The sequence below is a fragment of the Caretta caretta genome, chromosome 6, assembly GCF_965140235.1.
Source record: "Caretta caretta isolate rCarCar2 chromosome 6, rCarCar1.hap1, whole genome shotgun sequence".
Classification (NCBI taxonomy): Eukaryota; Metazoa; Chordata; order Testudines; family Cheloniidae; genus Caretta; species Caretta caretta.
The window spans coordinates 7,143,134-7,161,538 of NC_134211.1; the positions used below are offsets into that span (position 1 = coordinate 7,143,134).

At 44.1% G+C, this 18,405-nt stretch overlaps 2 pseudogenes; both read left to right on the top strand.

The window, feature by feature from the left end:
• Positions 1-5,377: 5,377 nt before the first annotated feature.
• On the top strand, positions 5,378-6,314 carry LOC125629743 (olfactory receptor 5W2-like; annotated as a pseudogene).
• An 8,199-nt stretch (positions 6,315-14,513) lies between these two features.
• LOC125629744 (olfactory receptor 5AS1-like) lies at positions 14,514-15,288 on the top strand (annotated as a pseudogene).
• Positions 15,289-18,405: the final 3,117 nt, after the last annotated feature.

The window sequence follows — 18,405 nt, forward strand, 5'->3', positions numbered from 1 at the left end:
GGCATGCTCGGAGATGCTTTGTTGCAGCATCTGCAGAGATACTGCTGAGATCTTCAGTGTTAACTACCACTTTGGGTAATATCCTCCTTTTTGCAGTGTGCCCTGACCTTGGCATTTTCAGTGAGTACTGCCTCAGGCACCTCCGGGACACAGGAGGCACAGAAACCAGGAGGAGGAGTTATGAGTTCCTAGAGAAAGTAGGGGCATAGTGTTTCCTGGGCACAGACCTGGAACGACAGACTTGGTACTTTCTGAATTCAGAGACTGCTGGCTGTTCGTTGTTTCTGCTTGTGTTCAGGGAAGCAGGACTTTGCATCCATTCTTTGTAACCCCTCCCCCATGGATTATGCCAAAGAATATAGCTGACTTGTATCATCAATTTTTCCAACTAATATAATCAACCCTGCAATTCCTCACAGGTTGGTGCAACTTACAAGAAGGAGACACCAACATGCCCTGGACCACTGATAATACTAGAAAGCCTGCACACCCATGCGGGATAATTTCTGCTACCATAGTGAAGAAGGGAAGAGTCATTACTGGGCCTGACCTGGATCTCCTTGTGGAGAGGTGATGACCACAATTTTCTTTGTGCATCTGCAGCCATGGATCAGTGCATGGGCCCATCCTTGTGGTGACCTCACCCATTCCTGTCAATTGAATGCTACTCTCAGAAAGCAGCACACCTTTGGTGTTACTGGGATATTTCCTAGGTTGGTGGCTGTGACATACTAGGGTCCAACTCCTAATAATCAGCAGCTGTGTCAGAGCTGCCTGCAACCTTGCAATGCCTTACCGAAGTGGCTTCCACCTGGGATACTCACAAACAACCATCTCACATGCAAATCACACCCAGAGCATGTGTGTGTAACTGCAGCCTGGCCAAGAATAGTTGGGTTACACTCAGGATCTCACCACCCTTGGTTATACTGCAGTGTGACCCCAACACGCTCCCTAGTCTTCGATTTCCCTCCAGAAATGTATGTCCTGTGCTGCCCAGTCCTCTCCTGAACAATACAAGCTACATTGTCCATTATTTCTTTAATAGCACTAACATGCCTGCAACTTAGTTTCTCAGACACTTCTATTTAAACACACTGGATTAGATAAAACAAAGTTTATTGACTACAAAGATAGATTTTAAGTGAGTGCAAATAAGGAGTCACATAAGTCAGAGATGGTTTCAGGAAGAATAAAAGCCAGAATGCAACTTGTGCCTAAGTTAACAAATGATGTGAAATTCAGAGCAAAATTTTCCTCACTACATGCTCTCAGCAGTCTTACTGACCACACATCTTACTTCGGGACCTATCCCCGAGTCCAATTGCTGCTTCCTTTCTCCTTTCCAATGCAGTGAATCAATTGGCAGAGAGAGAGAGAGAGAGAGAGCAGACAGTGCCTTGGTATGTCTGCACCTTCTTTTTAGAGTCCTATTCCCCCTTTGAGAAACTTTTGCACCTGGTTACCAGAAGACAAAGTGTCTATGCAGAAGGATGTTCCCTGCTGCTTTTCCCTCACCTGTTTAAGTACAAAATTAAGTAGAGCACACATTTCTTTGTTTAAGACAGAGCAGTTTGCCAGCCTCAGTTTGGAACATGTATTAATAACACGATACATTGTAATCTTATAACTTCACATACATTATAAAAATATTATTATTATTTGTGATGAGAGCATGACTATTTTAGTTGATTCATGGATTTATTTAGCATCTTATAGCTGAGCGCTGTGTGCAGAAAATATGCATGCAAGATAGACATATTTATGAACTGCACAAGTCCGTAGCATGCTGTGGCCTCCCCCTCAGTTCCTCTGGTCATCATGTGGTCTCCATCAAGCAAAACGAGTGAACCTATTTTTCCTACTTTGGGGAGTAACCTAGCCAGGGAAGGACATAGGATACCATTGTGATTGACATCCTATAAACAGCTAGATAATCTGGAGTACTCTTACACATCCTATAGGTTTTACATTCCACCTACTGGGGCCAGGACAAGGAGGTTACTCTGGAACCAGGAATAACTGAGAAGATATCATCTATACCTACAACCAATTAGTAGGTGTCAAGGTTCCTTCCCCACTCTGAACTCTAGGGTACAGATGTGGGGACCTACATGAAAACCTCCTAAGCTTACTTTTACCAGCTTAGATTAAAACTTCCCCAAGGTACAAACTATTTTACCTTTTGTCCTTGGACTTTCGCTGCCACCACGAAATGTCTAACTGATTTTATTTTATTAGGAAAGAACCCATTTGGAAACATCTTTCTCCCCAAAAATCATCACCAAAACCTTGCACCCCCCTTCCTGGGGAAGGTTTGGTAAAAATCCTTACCAATTTGCATAGGTGAACACAGACCCAAACCTTTTGATCTTAAGAATAATGAAAAAGCAATCAGGTTCTTAAAAGAATATTTTAATAGAAGAAAAAGTAAAAAGAACCACCTCTGTAAAATCAGGATGGTAAATACCTTACAGGGTAACTAGATGCAAAACATAGAGAATCCCTCTAGGCAAAACCTTAAGTTACAAAAAGACACAAAAACAGGAATATCCATTCAATTCAGCACAACTTATTTTCTCAGCCATTTAAAGAAATCAGCAACTGAGCCCCAAAAGTCAGAAATTAAAATTAATGGAGCCCATAGCTGGACAAATGTGATGGCCATTCCTGGAGTTTGTAGCATAATAGATAAAAAATGCCCTTACTGTTATTTAATCACCCAACTGGTAAATAATCAAACAAATGCCCCCAAAATTTGTCCTGCTGCTGAAAACATTATTGTTTCTGAAAATGTCCCAGTAACTGATCATTTGACCTGTGCCCTATTGTAATATACCCCGTCCTAGGCCATTGATGTGATGTCTCTCAGCCTTTTTGTGAAGGTGTTTAGCCAACAGATGTGGTCTAATACTTCACAAGGGAGAGATGTGTTAGTGTGTTGGGACACCGAAGGACTGTATTTCATGCTACACTAGGGACTGTAAAATGTACACCACCCTTATCTACTTTTCAGATTACCTCTATATATCCTAATTGTTCAAAAGGAGCTTCCATTCGGTTGACACAGCAAAGCACCTGGGTTTCCACTAGAAAGAAGAGGGACTTGGCTGAACACCTATGGGATGGTGCAAATCGCATAGCTGCAATCTGGAATATCCATAAAGGTCAGCAACATGAGGAAAAAATGGGACAGTTGGAAAAAGCCATGAGCCTTATTACTGGAGCACAGCTAGACCAGGTTCAGGCTGGTGTTGGTGAATTATACCATATATCCGCCCTTAGTTCAATGACCCAAAAGCTGTTAACAGAATTGGTACTAGGTATCACCAACGCTGGAAAGGCGTTTCAGTGGGATGTGGCTTGATCAGTGGTTCAGAATTTTCTGAATGACCAGCTTAAGGCCATTCAGAAGGATCTTGAACATCAGGCATGGCCTACTGCCCTTACAAATACCTCCGGAGTTCCATGTAATCTGTGGCCGTGGCGACATACTTGGACATTTTCTGAATGGAGGTGCAGACGTTCACAGTGCTCCTTCCAAGCATACGGGCTGGTCGGAGGGGTATGGGCTCCCACCTACTGAATCCTGCCAGGTCCATGGGGAGGATGCATGTGGGATTGGATAATTCACTGAGACATTTGGGAACTTAAACCACCTGGTAAGCCCAACCACTTTGTAGTCAGTGCTCCTGGAATAACCCCTGACATTTGGGAAGGGATTGGAAGCCAATGGACACACTGGCCATTAGAGCCCGACAACTTCAATGTATACGAAGACAAAAACCAGGAGAAGTTGTCACTGTTCATTACAACATTTGTTGGGAGGGTATAGGACACGGGACTACCCTGCCAGGACAACCTACTTTTCCAAGCTAATAATAGCTGTGTGAATCTTGAAACCACCACTTTGAATGATGTACATTTTAATCTCACCACAGCCACAGGCAATCATATCATTCATTGGCCTGCGGATAAAACTCTACAATTAGCCCGTAGATTCCAGATACCCTTTAACTGGACAGCTTTAGTACCTGACCGATTCCAAAATTTGCTTTCAATCCTACCAGAGGTTCAGAAAATTTCCAAATTACAGGGACAAATTCACATGCTCCAAAATATATATCAAGCCAAAAAAAAATGCCTTTAATACTGCCTATAGAATGTCTACTTTGTGTACCCAGACAAATGTATTGTATTTCATGGCTAAAGCTATACAACAATCCCAACTGCATCATATTATCCCCATGGGAATGCTGTTGCTTTTACCGCTGTTTCATAGAGGGTTATGTTCTTGTTGATGTAAGAAATGTATTTATCATTGCCGATCCAGCCCCAGACATGCCAACCTCAGCGCAAGGTAGCAGGTGGCACTAATGATTCTAAATGAAATGTGTGACACAGTTTGAGCAGAAGAACAGGAGGACGAAAAGGAGAAAAATAACAGGCTCATATCTATAAAAGTATAGGCCCAATTAGTGGTGCCAAAAAGGCACAAAAGGCTGGAATGTGAAGGAAAATCTATACTGAGGGTGGCTTTGCCTAACTGAATGCATTAATTAGGTGTTATGGCTCTCTGAGCACAGGTATTCCTAGTTGCTTCAGGAATCATGTCCCACAGATCACATGTCTTAGTATCAAGCTTCCGAATGCTCCAAATTGTCAATGAGGAAACATCAACACATCTCTCTCTCTTCTCAGCAGGTACATGCCATTGTCTTGAATGACAGTCACACATACACGCAGACACCATGGGGATTAGCAGGTATTGAATTCCAGACCTCCAGCACCAAAAGCCTCAGTCCCAACTCCTACCCCTACAACTAAAGGAGCGACCTCCTTGGTTGGAAAAAAAACAGGCAATTACATAGTCACTGAAGCCAGGGCTTCCCATTATGTCTCTGGGTTTTCATACAGGCTCAAGTAAATGCCAAAAAGCATAATTAGCACTGTAAGAAATTTTACCCCAAATGGACATGCCAAGCCAAAGAGCTTCCCTTGCCCAAAGAGGGTAGAAAGATTGACACTCCTTTACTCTCACCTCGTCTTTAGCTAAGGAATAATCCCTTCAGACTGATTCTCTCACAGCTGTTACTGTTTCCTGTTCACATTAGTGAACAGGAGTGTTTGTGTGTGGGGCATGATTAAACTTCCTGTCATTGTATTTGCACAGTATGTGCATTTCATCGAACACCTGGAACGACAAGCTGTGAACACCTGCCTCTGTGGACTAAGACCTTCCCGGAGCAGGTACTGATCTCCTGTGAGAAACTGATCTCCATTTATCTACACTCACTTCATTACAGAGAAAGGACAGGTTTTCTGCACCATCCACCTGCCCACATCTCTGTAGCTGCCTGATCTCTGTTCAGAGCAGATGAAAAAGGGAAATCACTCGGAGGTGACTGAGTTCATTCTCTCAGGACTGACAGATCGTCCAGAGCTGCAGGTCCCCGTTTATGGTGTTCCTACTGATTTATGGTATCACCCTAGTCGGGAATGGGGGGGATGATCTTGTTAATCACAATTGATCCCCGACTCCACACCCCCATGTACTTGTTCCTCAGTAATTTGTCTTTCTGTGACCTCTGCTATTCCTCAACAGTTCCCCCTAATATGCTGCTGAATTTCTTAGCTGAGAGGAAAAGCATTTCTTTCACTGCCTGTGCTGTGCAAATGTATCTCTTTCTCTCTTTTGCTGATATTGCGTGCCTCTTGCTGGCTGTCATGGCATATGGCCGTTATGTGGCCATCTGTAACCCACTGCTCTATACAGTCACTATGTCCAGGCAGCTTTGTGAACAGCTGGTGGCTGGTGTGTGTGCTGTGGGGGTGGTGGATTCAATGATGCGCATGTTTTGTACATTTCGGCTGTCATTCTGCAGCTCCAACATCATCAGTCATTTCTTCTGTGACATTCCCCAACTGCTGGCGCTCTCCTGATCTGACACCCACATCAATGAGATTGTGATGTTTGCCTTCATTGCCTATACTGTAGTGAGCAGCCTTTTGACTGTCTTCCTCTCCTATTTCTATGTCATCTCTGCCATCCTGCAGATCTGCTCTGCCAAGAGCCAGCAAAAACCTTCTCCACCTGCACTTTCCACTTGACTGCAGTGGTCATATTTTACCGCATCTAACTCCTCATTTATTTACATTCCACCTCCAGCTATTCCATGGACATGGACAAAATAGCCTCAGTATTTTACATTCTGGTGATCCCCATGTTGAACCCGCTCATCTACAGCCTGAGGAACACGGAAGTGAAGGATGCCCTGAGGAAAGTAATGAATAAACTCCCAACCAATTCTTGAATCTATTAACTCAGTACCGGTATAGCGAAGGGGAGCAGAAACCGGTGAATTAAATTCCCAGACCATTGGAATGTAATTTCACAGATCCCATGATACTATTGTTCATTATTGTTATTGTTATTAATTTGTTTGTATTCCAGCAAGGCCTGAAGGCCCCATCTAAGATCAGCACTTTATTAAGCTATTCTTCCAAGAAAATTCCAGGAGGCACCTGTTTCACATCTCTGAATATACGTGATGTGCTTTGAAAGCACAGATCTATTTGCACTGGGAAAGAAGAGGGAGGCCTTAACTCTATCTCCCTCTGCTTTTTAGAGGGTTTGGTTTTGTTATGCAGTTGCAAGTATAAAGTGTGTGGTTTCCATGGTGGAACCAAAGGGAGTTTTGCACACCCTCCTGATCCTCTGTAGCCCTTTATGTCCTCTGTGGGGTTGTTGTGTAGATTTCCGTCTGGTTTATATCCATGCATGTGGAGGAGAATGGTGATTTCCATCAAAATGGCCTTTATTTTAAGTTAAGGGAGCAACAAAACAAATAAGTACAAGGGTAACATACAAAAGAGAAGATGGTGTGTGTGCGTCCACTCTGAGAATCTGCACTGAATTGAATACAAAATAATATGGCAAGAGTGAGTTTTCTCTAGTACATAAATTAAACAGAAAGAAAAAGTCATTTCAGACACTAAATGTTTATACCACATCAGCAGGTTAGCTATGAGGTCTTACTCTTAGTTCTGCGAGTAAGTCCTATGGACTCTGAAGAATAGGGATTCTGGGAATTGTACAGCTCGGGTTACGGAGAGTGAGAAATGGATAGAGCTGGGCCAATAGCTGTCTTTTGGGTTCATGGGAAGTTACAAAACATTGAAAAACGAATTCAGATCAATCTGATCCAAATCTGAAAATTCCTTAAATGTTTGGCAAATTGAAAACATTGACAGAAATGTCCTGTGGGGTCGAAGGAACAATTTAACATGACCAGAAATGGAACATTTCCTTTCCTTCCTGGATACTTTTCAATGTAAATGCAAAGACAATGTAGGGCCACACTGACAAAAGGGATGGGAATGGAAGAGGCACTAATGGTGCTGCTTCCCCTGTAGACTTTAAATGAGTGATTAGATCACTCCCGTGGGAAGTGGGAGATTCTGGTCAATCCCCCCTCTGTCTGATGGGGAGAAACAATTTAAAAGTGGGTCTCCCACATTGCCGGACAGTATCCTGATGACTGGGTTATGTTCTGTCCTGCATCGTTCTCAGGACTGGTCTACGCTACTGCTGTAAATTGATCTAAGTTACGCTACTTCAAGTTGACTAAGCCCTGGTCTACACTAGGACTTTAGGTCGAATTTAGCAGCTTTAAATCGATGTAAACCTGCACCTGTCCACACGATGAAGCCCTTTATTTCGACTTAAAGGGCTCTTAAAATCGATTTCCTTACTCCACCCCTGACAAGTGGATTAGCGCTTAAATCGGCCTTGCCGGATCGAATTTGGGGTACTGTGGACACAATTCGACGGTATTGGCCTCCAGGAGCTATCCCAGAGTGCTCCATTGTGACTGCTCTGAACAGCACTCTCAACTCAGATGCACGATTGTTTGTTGTTGCTCTGACGCAGGGAGGGGCGACTGATGACACGGCTTACAGGGTTGGCTTACAGGGAGCTAAAATCAACAAAGGGGGTGGCTTTACATCAAGGAGTATTTCAGGCAGGACTTCACGAAGGGTTCCAATAAAAAATGGTGCACCTAAGTTATTGTTCTTATTGGAACAAGGAGGTTAGTTTGGCCTCTGATTGATACATGGCTAGATTTACCTCGCTGCACCTTCCCTGTGAGTGACTGCAGTGTGACTTAGAGGAATGAGTCCCCTAGACGGGGGAGGAGGCAAATGAGTACAAAACAAATCTGGTCTATTTCTTGTTTTGATCCACTCCATCTTTCTTTTACATCTTTGGCTGGCAGCAGACGGTGCAGAAGGACTGCATGCCATCCACATCTCATGGCTGCTCGGCAGAAGATGGTGCAATAGGACTGCTAGCAATCCGTATCGCCTGCCTGCTCACCATAAGACGGTTCAATAGGACTGACTGCAGGACTAAAGAGAATGACCTGGTCAAGTCACTCCAAATTTAGTCCCTGTGCCCATGTCTGTCCAGGCGCTCCCGGCCGACGTGGCCAGGAGCACCTCGGACATGACAATGACAGCTACCAGTCGTATTGCACCGTCCGCTGCCACAAGGCAATGGGTTGCTGCTACTGTGTTGCAATGCAGTACCGCGTCTGCCAGCACCCAGGAGACATACAGTGACAGTTACCTGAGAGGGCTCCATGCTTGCCGTGGTATGGCGTCTGCACAGGTAACTCAGGAAAAAAGGCGCGAAACGATTGTCTGCCCTTGCTTTCACGGAGGGAGGGGGGGAACAGGGGCCTGACGATATGTACCCAGAACCACCTGTGACAATGTTTTAGCCCCATCAGGCATTGGGATCTCAACCCAGAATTCCAATGGGCAGCGGAGACTGCGGGAACTGTGGGATAGCTACCCACAGTGCAACGCTCCGGAAGTCGACTCTAGCCTCGGTACTGTGGAAGCACTCCGCCGAGTTAATGCACTTAATGCACTTAGAGCATTTTCTGCGGGGACACACACACTCGAATATATAAAACCGATTTCTAAAAAAACGCCTTCTATAAATTCGACCTAATTTCATAGTGTAGACATACCCTCAGTTAGTCTAACTTACAGCGGTGTCCACACCGTGCTATGTCAACCAGAGAGTTACATAACTGAAGTATTGGTTTCAGAGTAGCAACCGTGTTAGTCTCTATTCACAAAAAGAAAAGGAGTACTTGTGGCACCTTAGAGACTAACCAATTTATTTGAGCATAAGCTTTCGTGAGCTACAGCTCACTTCATTGGATGCAACTGAAGTAGTGTAACACAGATCATCCAACAGCGTTAGAGTAGACCAGCCCTGAAGAATATCCACAATGGAACATTGTACTCCACCTCCCTCAGAGACTGACTTCAACAGGTGAGCACTCTCCCATCGATTTAGTTGTCTTCCCCAGACCTACTCAATCAAGACCATTTCATCTATCGCAGTAGTCCCGATTGAGCCAGTTGTGTAGATATGGCCTCAGTCTCTCCTGTTGAAGCTGTTGCATTGTGGATAAAACACAGGAAGAATCACAGGGCCAGAAAGAGAGAATGACTCTATAGACCAGTGGTTCAGGGCACCAACATGCTCAACCTCATGTCTCTGTTCCAATGGTTTTTTAATTTGTTATCCACCGGAGAACAACTTTGAAAGGAGAGATTGAGAGCAACCCATACTGGAATAGTACATGATTCAGGGGATGGGATGCTTTCCAGAAATAGAGGAAATGAAGTGCACATCGTTCTCCAGCACTAGACAGAAGGGAGAATTGAACCTGGATCTCCCACCTCACACCTGAACACCCTATCTATTGAGCTAAAAATTACGAAGAAAGGGAGCATCACCACCTCCTAAAGGTGGCTGTTTTGCGACCGGCACCTAAATCCTCCTCCCGCACACACATTGTTTTGGGACAAGGCTTTCAGGAATCTTTGTAACACATTTGTGAATAGTTTCAGGTTGACCCCAACGTCATTGTTTTTTTTTTTACAATAAATTATTAATAAATTTAATAGTGAAAAGTGCAAGGTCATACATTTAGGGAATAATAACAAGAATTTTTGTTACAAACTGGGGACACATCACTTGGATGTAACAGAGGAGAAGGACCTCATATTATTGGTTCAACACAGGATGACTATGAGCCGCCAATATGATATGGCTGTGAAAAAAAGCTAATGCCGTCTTGGGATGCATCAGGCGAGGTATTTCCAGCAGAGATAAGGAGGTTTTAGTTCCATTATACAAGGCACTGGTGAGACCTCATCTGGAATATTGTGTGTAGTTCTGGTCTCCTATGTTTAAAAAAGATGAATTCAAACTTGAACAGGTACAGAGAAAGGCTACTAGGCTGATCCGAGGAATGGAAAACTTGTTTGTTGAAAGTAGACTCAACCAGCTTGGCTTGTTTAGCCTAACCAAAAGAAGGCTGAGGGGAGATATGATTGCTCTCTATAAATATATCAGAGGGATAAATACCATGGAGGGAGAAGAATTATTTAAGCTCACTACCAATGTGGACACAAGAACAAATGGATATAAACTGGCCAGCAGGAAGTTTAGACTTGAAATTAGACTGAGGTTTCTAACCATCAGAGCAGTGAAGTTCTGGAACAACCTTCCAAGGGAAGCAGTGGGGGCAAAAGACATATCTGTCTTCAAGAATAAGCTTCATAAGTTTATGGAAGGGATGATATGATGGGATAGCCTAACTTTGGCAATCAATTATTCTTCAACTTTTAGCGGTAGATATGCCCAATGGCCTGTGATGGGATGTGAGATGGGGTGGGATATGAGTTACTACAGAGAATTCTTTCCTGGGTACCTGGCTCGTGAGTCTTGCCCATGTGCTCAGGTTTAGCTGATTGCCATATTTGGGGTCGGGAAGGAATTTTCCTCCAGGTCAGATTGTCAGAAGCCCTGCGGGTTTTTCGCCTTTATCTGCAGTGTGGCGCATGGGTCACTTGCTGGAGGATTCTCTGCATCTTGAAGTCTTTCAACCATGATTTGAGGACTTCAATAGCTCAGAGAGAGGTTAGAGGTTTGTTACAGGAGTGGGTGGGTGAGATTCTGTTCCCTGTGTTGTACAGGAGGTCAGAGTAGAAAATGATAATGGTCCCTTCTGATCTTAAAGTCTATGATTCTATGATTCGTCTGGAAGAAATTCACCCATTTCTAGATACTTTTGTGTCCCAAAGCTGGGAAATTACTTGAAGAGTGTTTTGGAGAGGTGAAGTGGAATACAGTCACCTCAGTTAAAGAGCAGGCAGGATGCTGTTTTCAAGCTCATGGGGGAGCAAACTGACATGCTCCACTGTATGGTGGATCTAATGTACGAAAGGCAGCAAGACCACAGACTGCTGCTGCAGCCCCTGAATAACCGCCCTTCCTCCACCCTCACCCAGATGCCCAAGAACATGGGGTGGGGGGAGGCTACGGGGACCCACACAGTCAACCCTAGAGGATTGCACAAGCAGCAGAATGCTGGCATATCCTAAATTTTGATTTGGTTTCTGGACTTGTCCTTCCCTCTTTCTTCACCCCCCAACCCAATAACCCCCTCCCCCATCTAGCTTCTGATTTCTTTCAATGTTTTGTGTAACAAATAATAAAGAACATTTTTTAAACAATTGTGACTTATTTCCTTTCATATATATATATATATATAGGGGGTGGTTAACTTTAAGAGAAACAAACACAACTCTAACACCGTACCCTGGCCAGTAATGAAACTGGCTTTCAAAGCTTCTCTGATGTGCAGCGCGCCCTGCTGTGCTCTTCTAATCGCCCTGGTGTCTGGCTGTGCAAAACTGGCCACCAGGCGAGTTGCCTCAACCTCCCACCCCGCCATAAATGTCTCCCCCTTACTCTCACAGATATTGTGGAGCACACAACAAGCAGCAATTACAATTGGAATATTGGTGGTGCTGAGATCTAACGGAGTCAGTAAACTGCGCCAGCATGCTTTCAAACATCCAAACGCACATTCTGCCACCATTCTGCACTTGCTCAGCCTATAGATGAACTGCTCCTTTCTACTGTCTAGGATGCCTGTGTACGGCTTCATAAGCCATGGCATTAAGGAGTTGGCTGGGTCCCCGAGGATAATTATAGGCATTTTGACATCCCCAACAGTAATTTTCTGGTCTGGAAAGTATGTTCCTTCCTGCAGCTCTTCAAACAGACCAGAGTTCCTGAAGATGCAAGTTTCATGCACCTTTCCCGGCCATCCCACGCTGATGTTGGTGAAACGTCCCTTGCGATCCACCAGTGCTTTCAGCACCATGGAAATGTACCCCTTGTGGTTTACGTCCTGGCCACCCCAGTGTTCCAGGGACAAGAAAGGGTTATGTGTTCCATCTCTCGCCCCGCCACAGGGCTATGGCCACTCGCTTCTCAACTGTGAGGGCTGCTCTCATTTTGGTGTCTTTGTGCTCTGTCATAAATATAAAGGGAAGGGTAAACCACTTTAAAATCCCTCCTGGCCAGAGGAAAAATCCTCTCACCTGTAAAGGGTTAAGAAGCTAAAGGTAACCTTGCTGGCACCTGACCAAAATGACCAATGAGGAGACAAGATACTTTCAAAAGCTGGGAGGAGGGAAAAAATACAAAGGGTCTGGGTCTGTCTGTATGCTGCTTTTGCCGGGGACAGAACAGGAATGGAGTCTTGGAACTTTTAGTAAGTAATCTAGCTAGGTATGTGTTAGATTATGATTTCTTTAAATGGCTGAGAAAAGAACTGTGCTGAATAGAATGACTACTCCTTTCTGTGTGTCTTTTTTGTAACTTAAGGTTTTGCCTAGAGGGATTCTCTATGTTGTGAATCTAATTACCCTGTAAGGTATCTACCATCCTGATTTTACAGAGGTGATTCCTTTACTTCTATTAAAAGTCTTCTTGTAAGAAAACTGAATGTTTTTTTTCATTGTTCTAAGATCCAAGGGTTTGGGTCTGTGGTCACCTATGCAAATTGGTGAGGCTTTTTAACAAACCTTGTCCAGGAAGTGGGGTGCAAGGGTTGGGAGGATTTTGGGGTAAAAGACGTGTCCAAACTACGTTTCCCAGTAAACCCAGATAAAGTTTGGTGGTGGCAGTGGAAATCCAAGGGCAAAGGGTAAAATTAATTTGTACCTTGGGGAAGTTTTAACCTAAGCTGGTAAAAGTAAGCTTAGAAGGTTTTCATGCAGGTCCCCACATCTGTACCCTAGAGTTCAGAGTGTAGAAGGAATCTTGACATGCTCAGGGTAGGTGACAGCCAGTCACAAAGTTCCATGAAAGTGGCCCTCTGCATACGAAAGTTTCTCAGCCACAGGGAATCATTCCATACCTGCAACACTTTGCGGTCCCACCAGTCTGTGCTTGTTTCTCGGGCCCAGAATCGGCGTTCCATGGTATGAATCTGGTCCAACACCACCATGATCTCGCAATCGCCACATGCCTTGCTGTCTGTGTCCATGTCCTCATCACTATAGTAATTTCGCTGTTGTCGCTTCCTCACCCGGTTTTGCTGGCACTGCGCATAATGCTGGATAATGCGCAAGGTATGTACAATGGTCAAAACTGCAGCGGAGATCTGATCGGACTCCTGGCTATGGCGCCTGCATGGGTAATCCTGGAAAAAGAGCGTGAAACGTAGGAGGGCAGAGTGGCAGCGGAAGCTGTGCTGTTCGGTTCACGGTAGCCGAAGAACGGTGGAAAATGGTTGTCTTCTGTAGCTTTCCCAGAGGTGAGAGCCCAGGACAGACCACATGGAGAAGCTCAGAAGTGTGGCAATAGCGGGAGAGCAGAGTTAGCGGCGGAAGCTGTGCTCCTCGGTTCGCGATGGCCGAGCAGAGTTGGCAGTGGAAACGTTCAATGAGGAAGAGAAAGAGTAGATTGCAGGGATTACAAGGAAGATGAGAGGAAATGAGAGATGGATTCATAGTAGCAGGAGAGCAGCGATGCACTGTCTCCTGAAAGTAGTATGACGATTGCACGCCAAAAAGGTACAAAACGATTGTCTGACGAAACACCCCAGAAACACCCTCGCGAATGTTTTTGCTCCATCATGCACTGGGAGATTAACCCAGAATTCCAATGGGCGGCGAGGACTGTGGAAACTGTGGGATCGCGACCCACAGTGCACCGCTCCAAAGTTTGATGCTAGCCTTGGAACTGTGGACACAATCCACCGAATTCACATGCTTTAGTGGGGACACAGAAGACAGAATGTATGAAATAGCTTCCGAAAATTCAAATACAATAATTTTGAAAAAATTTCATACTGTAGACGTACCATTAGTTCATTACAGAGAAGGGGCGGGTTTTCAGCACCATTCACCTACCCTTATCTCTGTAGCTGCCTGATCTCTGTTCAGAGGTGATGGAAGAGGGAAATCACTCGGAGGCGACTGAGTTCCTTCTCTTAGGACTGACAGATCATCCCGAGCTGCAAGTCCCGCTGTTTGTGGTGTTCCAACTGATTTATGGTATCACCCTGGTGGGGAATGGGGGGATGATCTTGTAAATCAAGATTGATCCCTGACTCCACACCCCCATGTACTTGTTCCTCAGTAATTTGTCTTTCTGTGACCTCTGCTATTCCTCAACAATTTCCCCAAAGATGCTGCTGAATTTCTTAACCAAGAGGAAAAGCATTTCTTTCACTGCCTGCACTGTGCAACTGTATCTTTGTATCATTTTTGCAGATGTTCAGTGCCTCTTGCTGGCTATGATGGCGTATGACCATTATGTGGCCATCTGTAACCCACTGCTCTATATGGTCACTATGCCCAGTCAGCTTTGTAAACAACTGGTGGCTGGGGCGTACGCTGTGGGGGTGGTGGATTCAATGATACACACATGTTTTACATTTCGGCTGTCATTCTGCAGCTCCAACATTATCAATCATTTCTTCTGTGACATCCCCCCGCTGCTCGCACTCTCCTGTTCTGACACCCTCATCAATGAGATTATGACATTTGCGTTTATGAGCTGCATTACAGTGAGTAGCTTTGTGACTGTCCTCCTCTCCTATGTCTATATCATCTCCACCATCCTGCAGATCCGCTCTTCCAAGAGCTGGCGCAAAAAACTTCTCCACCTGCTCTTTCCACTTGACTGCTGTGGTCCTGTTTTATGGCACCCAACTCTTCATGTATATATGTCCCCCCTCCAGCTATCCCATGGACAGAGACAGAGTGGCCTCAGTGTTTTACATGCTGGTGATCCCCATGTTGAACCCCTTCATCTACAGCCTGAGGAACACGGATGTGAAGGACGCCCTGAGGAGAGCAATGAATAAACTCCTAACCATTCTTGAATCTGTTTAACTCTCTACCTGTTTAGTAATGGGAAGTGGAAGCAGGTGAATTCAATTCTCAGCCAATTGTAATTTAATTTTGCAGAGCTCATGGTTGTATTGTTCATTGTTGTACTGTTATTACTACTAATTTGTTTATATTCCAAGAAGATCTGCAGATCCCAACTGAAATCAGTGTACAAAACAGAGGAACACTCACAGGGACAGAAACAGAGAATGATTTTATAAGTTTCAGAGTAGCATCTGTTAATCTGTATCCTCAAAAAGAAAAGGAGGACTTGTGGCACCTTAGAGACTAACAAATTTATTTGAGCATAAGTTTCTGTGAGCTACAGTGAAGTGATGAAGTCAGCTGTAGCTCATGAAAGCTTATGATCAAATAAATTTGTTAGTCTCTAAGGTGCCACAAGTACTCCTTTTTTCTTTTCTTTTTTTTTTTTTATTTTATAAGCTGGTGCTAGGGGCATCCACCCAGAGGGTGAGATGCTCAATTTCACATTTCTGTTCCAAGGGTTATTTTATTAGTTTTACACAGTTGAACAACTTTGAAAGGTGAGAGCAGCCCAGATTGGAATAGCACATCGCTCAGGGGTTGGGATGCTTTCTGGAAATGCAGGAAACCCAAGTCCACAGTGTGAGACCAGAGTCCAGAGACCCTCATTGGTACTGTCACCTCATGTGCTGAAATTACTTCTGAGCCCATTTTCCCTTCCAGCCTGGGCCTCCAGAACCCTGCATTTTTAAGACAGACAAGCTAGCCTCCCGCAAAACAGACTGAGGGTCTGGGTCACACCCCCAAAACTGCAGATCTACACTGAAACCAGCTCCGAAGGATGCATGCCTCCAGCACGCAGACATCCAGCTCCCAATGGGATCTAAAACCCCCCAAAATCCATTTTACTCTATATAAACTTTATACAGGGTAAAATGATAAATGTTCGCCGTCTATAAAACTGCAAGAGAGATACGTACAGCTGTTTGCCCCCCAGGTAACAATTAGTTGCACTGAATTTATAAATAAACAAAAGTGATTTATTAATTATAAAAAGTAGGATTTAAGGTGTTTTAAGAAATAACAGAGATAACAAAATAAGTGACAAAGCAAAAGAAAACAAAACATGCAAGGCTAAGCTTAACACACTCAGAAATCAATTACAAATGTTTACTTTTTATCCCAGTTGTTACTTGAGGTAAAATCCTTCTCAGGTCAGATGACTTTTCTGAACCTGGTCCAGCCTGTTCTCACCCACTCCTGTGGTAACAGTTCTTTTGTTTCCAGGTGTTTGCAGTTATCTCCGTGGGGTGGGGAGGCCATGACTTAAGACAGCAGAAGACATTCATTGTTTGCTTCCCTTAGGCAACTTCCATAAGGCAGGAAACCTTTTTTAGAATTCCACCCCATCTGGAAAAGTACCAGCTTCAAGATGGATTTCAATATCAGGGGACATGGTCACCTGTCACTGTAAGACCCCAGTCTCAATTCTTCTTGTGTTGTCCCAAAGGTACACAGGAAGGCTTGCAGTTAAACAGAGCCATTTACATTTCATTGATTCTGAAGCACCTTTAATGGCCTCCACTTAAAATGTCTTCATCAGTAATACAAGTTTATACCTTATTCTCCTAACTCTGGACATACAAATAATCCATGTAAAGAAATAGGATGAACACACTTAGTAGATTATAATCTTTATAATGACTTGTTACATGGGGCATGTAGCATAAAGCATATTCCAGTTATGTTTTATTCAGAAGCATATTTTCATAAAGCATATGGACTTCAATGTTACACATGGCTTTGCCCAGCACTGGACAGAAGAGGGAATTGAACCTTAATCTTCCACCTCACAGGTGACAACCCCAACAAAGTGACAGGCAAACAAGTCAGTTTCAGAGCATTTCAGCCTTTAATTGAAATGACAGTGAGCGTTCATGGAAGGGGTAGTAAAGAATTATCCTTAGAGGAGAAATTTCAATGATTCTGGACATATTTACTTAACAAAAGAAGGAAAGAGCTTTACCAAGGGAGGGAGAAGAGTAACTGGAAGACGAGAGAAAAATAGCTTTGATACAAAGGGGGAAACTCCGCCATCGATTCAGAGAATGTCTATACTAAAGCTATTACTTGACTTAGAGATGGTGTGCAGCAGCGCCAGAGTGTAGATGCTTTCCACATTCATGGAAGGGTTTTCCTTCAATATAGTTAATCTACATCTCTGAGAGGCAGTAGCTCTGTCAATGAAAGAATTACACTGAGGGTCAGTACAAGCTAACAGCCTTGCACAGGGTGTGAAACGTTTCCCCACCCTGAGTGACTGAGCTCTGTTGATCTAATCTTTAAGCATAAACCAGGCCTCAGAGAAGCTGCCGATGAAAAAGGCCAGTTGGGAAATCTAGTCCTATCTCCCTGTCAGGGCAGCAGAAACCCTTTGGTTCTTTTTGTTCAGGCTAGTTGGAAATATTCCAGCTGTGCCAGCTTTCCAGTAGACATTATCCTGCAATCTGATCGAGCTCAGTGTCAGGCTGTCTGTGTGTAGTGGGCACTCTGTCTGTGTGTGTGTGTTTGGTGTGCATCAGGAACTAGGTGTGTGTATGTGGTGGGGGGTACAGTGGAGCTGAAAGTCAAGTGAAGGAAAGTGTGTGTCCTTTGCCCTGCCCACGGCTCAGTTTAAGAAGTGCTCCTGTCTCTAACACTCAGATGCCCAGTTCCTAATGGAGTCCAAACCCCACTTAAATGTGCTTAACTCTGTATGTATAAAGCTTATACAGGGTAAACTCATAATTTGTACACCCTCTATAACACTGATAGAGAGATATGCGCAACTGTATGCCCCCCGCCCCCGCCCAGGTATTAATACATACTCTGGGTTAATTAATAAGTACAAAGTGATTTTATTAAATACAGAAAGTAGGATTTAAGTGGTTCCACCTAATAACACACAGAACAAAGTAAATTACCAAGCAAAATAAAATAAAAGACGCAAGTCTAAGCCTAATACAGTAAAAACTAAATGGAGGTAAATCTCACCCTCTTTGAATCCAGCTGAACACAAAATGGAGAGGTTTCCCCAGGGGCTTAGATTGTCTCTCTCTTGGGGTTGGAAACCCCTTCTGCTCTCCTATGTAAAAT